The following is a 10287-nucleotide window of genomic DNA, read 5'->3' as shown; positions in this document are numbered from 1 at the left end:
GGGAAAGAGAGAAGGGTGTAAGAGGAGAGAAAAATGAAGGGAGAGAAGGAAGGAGTGGAAGAAGAGGAGATTTGAAGTAGGATAGAATGGGATGAGTGAACACAGAGACTAAGACTGAGACTGATGGAGAGAAGTAAAGTAGACATATTTGGTTGGAGAGAGGAGGCAAGACGTGAAGAGCAAGGGGATGGAGAGAGTGAGAGAGAAGGCGGGAGGGGGTGAGAGGGGGATGGAGGGAGTGGAGAGCATGAGGCGGATGACAAATTGTGATTAATAGATGGTGTCCGGGGAAGCAGTGTAGAGCATTGCTCATTAATAGAGAGAATTAGAGAGGCTGTGTAACTCAATCTGCACACTGCCACTTGCAATCAGGGACCATAATCAGATATACACACAGGCAGAGGTGCATGCACACACATGGGCCTACACCTACGTGTGTGTGTGTGTGTGTGTGTGTGTGTGTGTGTGTGTGTGTGTGTGTGTGTGTGTGTGTGTGTGTGTGTGTGTGTGTGTGTGTGTGTGTGTGTGTGTGTGTGTGTGTGTGTGTGTGTGTGTGTGTGTGTGTGTGTGTGTGTGTGAGCTCGCAGGCACGCGCAGATACATACAGTTGAAGTCGGAAGTTTACATACACCTTATCCAAATACATTTAAACTCAGTTTTTCACAATTCCTGACATTTAATCCAAGTAAAAATTCCCTGTCCTAGGTCAGTTAGGATCACCACTTTATTTTCAGAATGTGAAATGTCAGAATAATAGTAGAGAGAATGATTTATTTCAGCTTTTATTTCTTTCAACACATTCCCAGTGGGTCAGAAGTTTACATACACTCAATTAGTATTTGGTAGCGTTGCCTTTAAATGGTTTAACTTGGGTCAAACATTTTGGGTAGCCTTCCACAACCTTCCCACAATAAGTTGGGTGAATTTTGGCCCATTCCTCCTGACAGAGCTGAGTCAGGTTTGTAGGCCTCCTTGCTTGCCCACACTTTTTCAGTTCTGCAAACACATTTTATATAGGATTGAGGTCAGGGCTTTGTGATGGCCACTCCAATACCTTGCCTTTGTTGTCCTTAAGCCATTTTGCCACAACTTTGGAAGTATGTGTGGGGTATTTGTCCATTTGGAAGACCCATTTGCGACCAAGCTTTAACTTCCTGACTGATGTCTTGAGATGTTGCATCAATATATCCACATAATCTTCCTCCTTCCTTCCTTATTTTCCACAATAATTTGCAAATAAATTCATTAAAAATCCTACAATATGCTTTTCTGGATTTTGTTTTCTCAGTTTGTCTGTCATAGTTGACGTGTACCTATGATGATAATTACAGGCCTCTCTCATCTTTTTAAGTGGGAGAACTTGCACAATTGGTGACTGACTAAATACTTTTTTTGCCCCACTGTATATGTTTATTATACTTGTTGATACAGGGCTCATATGTGAAACTATTCTAACTGAACATTTTCTTTCACAGTGACACTGACTCCGAATGGGAGCCCCCAGTGCCAAGGTGTCCGTCCCCCACTGAAGCTGGTTCATCCAGCTCCTGCCACAAGTGGTGTTTATCTGCCCAAATGTATTTCTGCAGGCATGGATGTGCCTCAGGGCCAAAAGGGCACAGCATGGAGGCGTTGCTGTGTTCTTTGCAAAATGAAGCCCCCCATCACCTGCACCACATGCTTGGTGACCCTCTGCTTTACAGCAGAAAGAGACTGCTATGGCACCTGGCATCAACAGCACAATATTGTGTAGAGGATTGAGGGTCTTCCAAATATTGAAAGTGTCATTTTGTAAATGTGTATATATTTTTTTCAATAGTTTTTCTACATTTTTTTTGGGGGGGGGAGTGTTCGAATACCATTTTGGTATTTTGTATACAGTTATTCCATTCAAAATGTATAACTTCACCAATTTGGCCACTTGGGTACATTTGGGCTACTTGTGTGGGACACCTGGGTGACTTCATGATAAATGTCATGTAGCACACTCATTTTGGAAGTTATCATTCTGAAACGTTGCACAAGTACTGTTGCCCTCTTATGTTTTTCACTAACATTTTCCCTATCATTCTATCTGAATGTTTGTTTTATCTTGTTAATTTTAAAGATGATGATACAACAATAAAAATAAAAAATAAAAATTTTCATTGTATTATCTAAACCAGATCTATTGTGTTATATTATCCTACATTTAATTCACATTTACACAAACTTCAGAGTGTTTTCTTTCAAATGGTACCAAGAATATGCATATCCTTGGTTCTGTGCCTGAGCTACAGGCAGTTAGATTTGGGCATGTCTTCAGGCGGAAATTGAAAAAAAGTAGGGGGTAGCTCTAAGAGTTAAGAGGAGGTTTTTAAGAGGAGGTCCAAGACAACTCCACATACCTCAGTGGTCTCTCTCTCCCTCTCAACTTCCTATTCATCCTAATGGCAATTTTGGAAAGTTACTCAACAACAATTTTGTACCAATAACTTGCTTAACATAATCTCTTTTATATCAAGCACAACTAAAATGACAGTCTCGGTGTTAGGAGATACAGTATAGCCTACTCAGGCAGTTAAGGATGTTAGTAAATTGTACAACCGAATGTCCCACCTGAGACTTGACCCAGCAGCCCTCTGGTGCTCCATCCATTCACCTGGTGGGAAGGCCATCCTATCAGTCATCACCAGTCAGACACGTGAAGGCCAGAGGATAAGTGGTGGGATGTAACGGTCATATTACAGGACGAGCACCAGTGTCCCCCTATTCCAGCTATTTGTGACCACACTGTAGGGTCCACTGACTTTCTGCACAACCTGTATTCCCTTAAATCGGTAAGACTCTCTTTGGTTAAGCTTTTAGGTGAAAATTAGAAAGTTGTTAAGAGTAGCCATGTGTTGTCAGGTGTGTACACCTTAGAGCAGTTTATTATTTAATAATGACATAAATAAGACTCAAAAGATTGTGATATGATTGTCGATATCCCCATCTAGAAATAGTATGATATTCAAACGTTTAGTTTTATCTGCTGTTGGAATGGACAGTTCTCCCTGAATGGTGAATGACTTCAATAATCATCTAAACAAGATTTATTTAGCATATTTAAACATTTTAACCATACTACAGTTAGTGGTGCATGTAAGAGACACATAGTACAAGATAAACATATAAATCACAGACTTCTATATTCATCAGCTCACTTCATATTTTATAAAGCTCTCAAAAAAGTGAATTCTCTGTCAATTGTCTTCGCCTCTTGGCATCGATCATCTAAACCTGGGACAGTCAGTCAGGTCAGCAGCTACATACATTGCCTTTGGAAAGTATTCAGACCCCTTGACATTTTCCACATTTTGTTAGGTTACAGCCTTATTCTAAAATGTATTAAATAGTTTTTCTCCCCCTCATTAATCTACACACAATACCCAATAATAACAAAGCATTTTTGCTAATTCAAAAATAAATGTCATATTAACATAAGAATTCAGACGCTTTAGGAGTTCTACGGACAATTCCTTCTACCTCATGTCTTGGTTTTTGCTCTGACATGCACTGTCAACTGTGGGACCTTATATAGACAGGTGTGCGCCTTTCTAAATCATGTCCAATCAATTGCATTTACCACAGCTGGACTTCAATCAAGTTGTAGAAACATTTCAAGGATGATCAATGGAAACAGGATGCACCTGAGCTCAATTTCGAGTCTCATAGAAAAGGGTCTGAATGCTTATGTAAATAAGATATCTGTTTTTAGATTTTAATAAATTAGCAAAAATTTCAAAAAACTTGTTTTCACTTTGTCACTATGGCATATTCTGTACATTGCTGAGGAAATAGTTTCATTTAATCAATTTTATAGTAAGGCTGTATCGTAACAAAATGTGACAAAAGTCAAGGAGTCTGAATACTTTCAGAAGGCACAGTACATGCTCTGCATGTGCACACACCAGTGCACATGCATGCGCACACGCACACAAAGGGCCAGACTTATAATACTGAAACACTTTGTAAATCTGTCCTTCAAACTATGGAGACTAGCATGTGTCACTCCATTTATGAAGTTACACTTATACATGTCCTCGTCTATGATATATTATCTATTTTATAATGCAGATGGATCTAGCATAGTTTTCTCTGGTTTACTCTCAGCTCTCTTGTTATTTGTCTAGAACATGACCAATATATTGTTTCCCCGATATTATCAGCTGGTATTGTTCTTTTACAGATATGTTGATAACCGGCTTTTAATTACACCAATAACTGATATTTAATAAATAGGATGAAAAAAGGTATCTCATGCTTATCTGAACACTTGCGACCATTTTCATGTCATTATTGTCACAATGTATGAAATCAACATATTTCTTGGACAATTGCTCTTTTGGATAGCAATTTATGAGAATTCAGTATGGAAAATGTTCACTTTTCCCATTTCCCTACTGAAAACTGGAATATCAGCAGATATAGTGGAATCTGTATGTTTTGTCCCACCAATAAATCGTAATCGGACCCAAAAAACCCATATCGGTCATGCTCTAGTTTTTTCTTCCTGCGTATGCTAATGTGACCAGAGGCTTGTCTGGCGCCCAGCGGCTCAAGCAGTTGACAGTATGCATCCTGGGGAGTGATCTATTGATCCATATTCAATATGTGTTTCACTTTCTCCCTCACTAAAGTTGGCCGATGAATAACTAAAGTGTAGAACTGACAGTACATTCCACATAGGCCACAAAAGGCTGAAAACAGCCCAGATGCTAGTGTGCGAAGGAAAGGCCTGAGGCCAGTCTTGTTAGATTTTCTCTACAAACAAATTTACTCAGACTTAATTATTTTCAATCAATTTCATTGGAAAACATGGTTTAAATGGACTTTATTTATTTTTACAAAAATACAGTGGGGCAAAAGAGTATTTAGTCAGCCACCAATCGTGCAAGTTCTCCCAATTAAAAAGATGAGAGAGGCATGTAATTTTCATCATAGGTACACTTCAACTATGACAGAAAAAATCCAGAAACTCACATTGTAGGATTTTTAATGAATTTATTTGCAAATTATGGTGGAAAATAAGTATCTGGTCACCTACAAACAATCAAGATTTCTGGCTCTCACATACCTGTAACTTCTTCTTTAGGAGGCTCCTCTGTCCTCCACTCGTTACCTGTATTAATGGCACCTGTTTGAACTTGTTATCAGTATAAAATACACCTGTCCACAACCTCAAACAGTCACACTCCAAACTCCACTATGGCCAAGACCAAAGAGCTGTCAAAGGACTCCAGAAACAAAATTGTTATTAAAAACAAAATTGTTATTCATATTTTTTACCCAGTATTTTACAAATCTTGGAAATGTATGTGGCTTCTACAAGATGGATGTAACTAACTACAGCAATTCAGTGTGCATGGCTGCATGGGGGCGCACTAGAGCGGAATGATTCTTCTCTCCGACTGGCTGGATGGCCTAATGGATGGAGCAGAATACCTGTGCTACCAGCTACTGTTTGTGTGTGTTTGTCTTTTTGTGTCAGTGTGAAAATGGAACCGAAGGAGGCCTTGGGGATGTGTCTCCCACACGACCGTGGTTCTTCTGTGTCCATGCATAATAAAATAATGGACATGGGGTTCTGTTGTGACTTCTGCAATGCTGTCACCAAGATGTTCAGCACGAAGGACAGACGAATAGACTTAATTCCAAATCAAATCAAATCAAATTTTATTTGTCACAGACACAGGTTAGCAGATGTTAATGCGAGTGTAGCGAAATGCTTGTGCTTCTAGTTCCGACAATGCAGTAATAACCAACAAGTAATCTAACTAACAATTCCTAAACTACTGTCTTATACACAGTGTAAGGGGATAAAGAATATGTACATAAGGATATATGAATGAGTGATGGTACAGAGCAGCATAGGCAAGATACAGTAGATGGTATCGAGTACAGTATATACATATGAGATGAGTATGTAAACAAAGTGGCATAGTTAAAGTGGCTAGTGATACATGTATTACATAAGGATGCAGTCGATGATATAGAGTACAGTATATACGTATGCATATGAGAAGAATAATGTAGGGTAAGTAACATTATATAAGGTAGCATTGTTTGAAACTCCCCATCCCGGATCCGGGATCGTGACTAAAGCCTCAGGCTCATTAGCATAACGCAACGTTAACGATTTCTGAAAATCGCAAATAAAATTAAAATAATGCGTTTGCTCTCAAGCTTAGCCTTTTCTTAACAACACTGTCATCTCAGATTTTCAAAATATGCTTTTGAACCATAGAAATTGACTAATTTGTGTAAGAGTATGCAAAGCTAGCATAGCATTTTGTGTAGCATGTAGCACGCAACATTTTCACAAAAACCAGATAACCAAATAAATAAAATCATTTACCTTTGAAGAGCTTCTGATGTTTTCAATGAGGAGAGTCTCAGTCACATACCAAATGCGCAGTGTTTCCTGAAAGCGTCTGTGTGTAGGAGAAATCGTTCCGTTTTCTACATTGCGTCTGGCTACCGAAACGAACCGAAAATGCAGTCAACTACAACGTGAAACTTTTTCCGGATTAACTACATAATATCGGCCGAAACATGGCAAACGTTGTTTGGAATCAATCCTCAAGGTGTTTTTTCACATATCTCTTCATTGACATGCAGTTCGTGGAAGCTTGCTTTCCTCTCTGTGTCCCATGGAAAAATACTGGCAGGTGACTTTTGCGCACCAATTTCGGCGCAGGACACCGGGCGGACACGTGGTAAATGTGGTCTGTTATGGTCAATCTTCCAATGATCTGCCCACAAATACGTCACAATGCTGCAGACACCTTGGGGAAACGACAGAAAGGGCTGACTAATTCCTCTTGCGTTCACAGCCATGTAAGGAGATCTTGAAAAACAGAGCCTCAAAAATCCTTGTCATTCCCTGGATGCCATCTCATCTTGGTTTTGCCTGAAGCTCACGTTTTAGGGCACGCACAGAGAAGATCTTTGTATTTCTGGACACGTCAGAGTGTTTTCTTTCGAACGGTAGCAATTATATGCATAGTCGAGCATCTTTTTGTGACAAAATATCTTGTTTAAAACGGGAACGTTTTTCATCCAAAAATGAAATTGCGCCCCCAGAGCATCAACAGGTTAAAGTGGCTAGTGATATATTTACATCATTTCCCATCAATTCCCATTACTAAAGTGGCTGGAGTTGAGTCAGTGTCAGTGTCTTGGCAGCAGCCACTCAATGTTAGTGGTGGCTGTTTAACAGTCTGATGGCCTTGAGATATAAGCTGTTTTTCAGTCTCTCGGTCCCAGCTTTGATGCACCTGTACTGACCTCGCCTTCTGGATGATAGCGGGGTGAACAGGCAGTGGCTCGGGTGGTTGATGTCCTTGATGATCTTTATGGCCTTCCTGTAACATCGGGTGGTGTAGGTGTCCTGGAGGGCAGGTAGTTTGCCCCGGTGATGCGTTGTGCAGACCTCACTACCCTCTGGAGAGCCTTACGGTTGAGGGCGGAGCAGTTGCCGTACCAGGCGGTGATACAGCCCGCCAGGATGCTCTCGATTGTGCATCTGTAGAAGTTTGTGAGTGCTTTTGGTGACAAGCCGAATTTCTTCAGCCTCCTGAGGTTGAAGAGGCGCTGCTGCGCCTTCTTCACGATGCTGTCTGTGTGAGTGGACCAATTCAGTTTGTCTATGATGTGTATGCCGAGGAACTTAAAACTTGCTACTCTCTCCACTACTGTTCCATCGATGTGGATAGGGGGGTGTTCCCTCTGCAGTTTCCTGAAGTCCACAATCATCTCCTTAGTTTTGTTGACGTTGAGTGTGAGGTTATTTTCCTGACACCACACTCCGAGGGCCCTCACCTCTTCCCTGTAGGCCGTCTCGTCGTTGTTGGTAATCAAGCCTACCACTGTTGTGTCGTCCGCAAACTTGATGATTGAGTTGGAGGCGTGCGTGGCCACGCAGTCGTGGGTGAACAGGGAGTACAGGAGAGGGCTCAGAACGCACCCTTGTGGGGCCCCAGTGTTGAGGATCAGCGGGGAGGAGATGTTGTTACCTACCCTCACCACCTGGGGGCGGCCCGTCAGGAAGTCCAGTACCCAGTTGCACAGGGCGGGGTCGAGACCCAGGGTCTCGAGCTTGATGACGAGCTTGGAGGGTACTATGGTGTTGAATGCCGAGCTGTAGTCGATGAACAGCATTCTCACATAGGTATTCCTCTTGTCCAGATGGGTTAGGGCAGTGTGCAGTGTGGTTGAGATTGCATCGTCTGTGGACCTATTTGGGCGGTAAGCAAATTGGAGTGGGTCTAGGGTGTCAGGTAGGGTGGAGGTGATATGGTCCTTGACTAGTCTCTCAAAGCACTTCATGATGACGGAAGTGAGTGCTACGGGGGCGGTAGTCGTTTAGCTCAGTTACCTTAGCTTTCTTGGGAACAGGAACAATGGTGGCCCTCTTGAAGCATGTGGGAACAGCAGACTGGTATAGGGATTGATTGAATATGTCCATAAACACACCAGCCAGCTGGTCTGCGCATGCTCTGAGGGCGCGGCTGGGGATGCCGTCTGGGCCTGCAGCCTTGCGAGGGTTAACACGTTTAAATGTTTTACTCACCTCGGCTGCAGTGAAGGAGAGACCGCATGTTTCCGTTGCAGGCCGTGTCAGTGGCACTGTATTGTCCTCAAAGCGGGCAAAAAAGTTATTTAGTCTGCCTGGGAGCAAGACATCCTGGTCCGTGACTAGGCTGGATTTCTTCCTGTAGTCAGTGATTGACTGTAGACCCTGCCACATGCCTCTTGTGTCTGAGCCGTTGAATTGAGATTCTACTTTGTCTCTGTACTGACGCTTAGCTTGTTTGATAGCCTTACGGAGGGAATAGCTGCACTGTTTGTATTCAGTCATGTTACCAGACTCCTTGCCCTGATTGAAAGCAGTGGTTCGCGCTTTCAGTTTCACGCGAATGCTGCCATCAATCCACGGTTTCTGGTTAGGGAATGTTTTAATCGTTGCTATGGGAACGACATCTTCAATGCACGTTCTAATGAACTCGCACACCGAATCAGCGTATTCGTCAATGTTGTTATCTGACGCAATGTCTGAAACATGTCCCAGTCCACGTGATGGAAGCAGTCTTGGAGTGTGGAGTCAGCTTGGTCGGACCAGCGTTGGACAGACCTCAGCGTGGGAGCTTCTTTTTAAAATTTCTGTCTGTAGGCAGGTATCAGCAAAATGGAGTCGTGGTCAGCTTTTCCGAAAGGGGGGCGGGGCAGGGCCTTATATGCGTCGCGGAAGTTAGAGTAACAATGATCCAAGGTTTTTCCACCCCTGGTTGCGCAATCGATATGCTGATAAAATTTAGGGAGTCTTGTTTTCAGATTAGCGTTGTTAAAATCCCCCGCAACAATGAATGCAGCCTCCGGATAAATGGTTTCCAGTTTGCAAAGAGTTAAATAAAGTTCGTTCAGAGCCATTGATGTGTCTGCTTGGGGGGGGGGGGGGATATATACGGCTGTGATTATAATCGAAGAGAATTCTCTTGGTAGATAATGCAGTCTACATTTGATTGTGAGGAATTCTAAATCAGGTGAACAGAAGGATTTGAGTTCCTGTATGTTTCTTTCATCGCACCATGCCTCGTTAGCCATAAGGCATACACCCCCACCCCTCTTCTTACCAGAAAGGTGTTTGTTTCTGTCGGCGCGATGCGTGGAGAAACCCGTTGGCTGCACCGCTTCGGATAGCGTCTCTCCAGTGAGCCATGTTTCCGTGAAGCACAGAACGTTACAGTCTCTGATGTCCCTCTGGAATGCTACCCTTGCTCGGATTTCATCAACCTTGTTGTCAAGAGACTGGACATTGGCAAGACGAATGCTAGGAAGTGGGGCACGATGTGCCCGTCTCCGTAGTCTGACCAGAAGACCGCCCTGTTTCCCTCTTTTTCTGAGTCTTTTTTTTGGGTCGCTGCATGCGATCCATTCCGTTGTCCTGTTTGTAAGGCAGAACACAGGATCCGCGTCGCGAAAAACATATTCTTGGTCGTACTGATGGTGAGTTGACGCTGATCTTATATACAGTAGTTCTTCTCGACTGTATGTAATGAAACCTAAGATGACCTGGGGTACTAATGTAAGAAATAGCACGTAAAAAAAAAACTGCATAGTTTCCTAGGAACGCGAAGCGGCCATCTCTGTCGGCTCCGGAAGTCACAGAGTACAAGTAAAGGTAGGCCTAATACATTTTCCTTTGCAATTTGGGGATTAGACTACTGTTGAATGAACATGAGAATAGACAACATGTCAGGACCC

This window comes from Oncorhynchus masou, chromosome 6 (assembly GCF_036934945.1).
Source record: "Oncorhynchus masou masou isolate Uvic2021 chromosome 6, UVic_Omas_1.1, whole genome shotgun sequence".
Classification (NCBI taxonomy): Eukaryota; Metazoa; Chordata; class Actinopteri; order Salmoniformes; family Salmonidae; genus Oncorhynchus; species Oncorhynchus masou.
The sequence above is the reverse complement of the archived record's forward strand: the minus strand, read 5'-3'. Positions refer to the sequence as shown.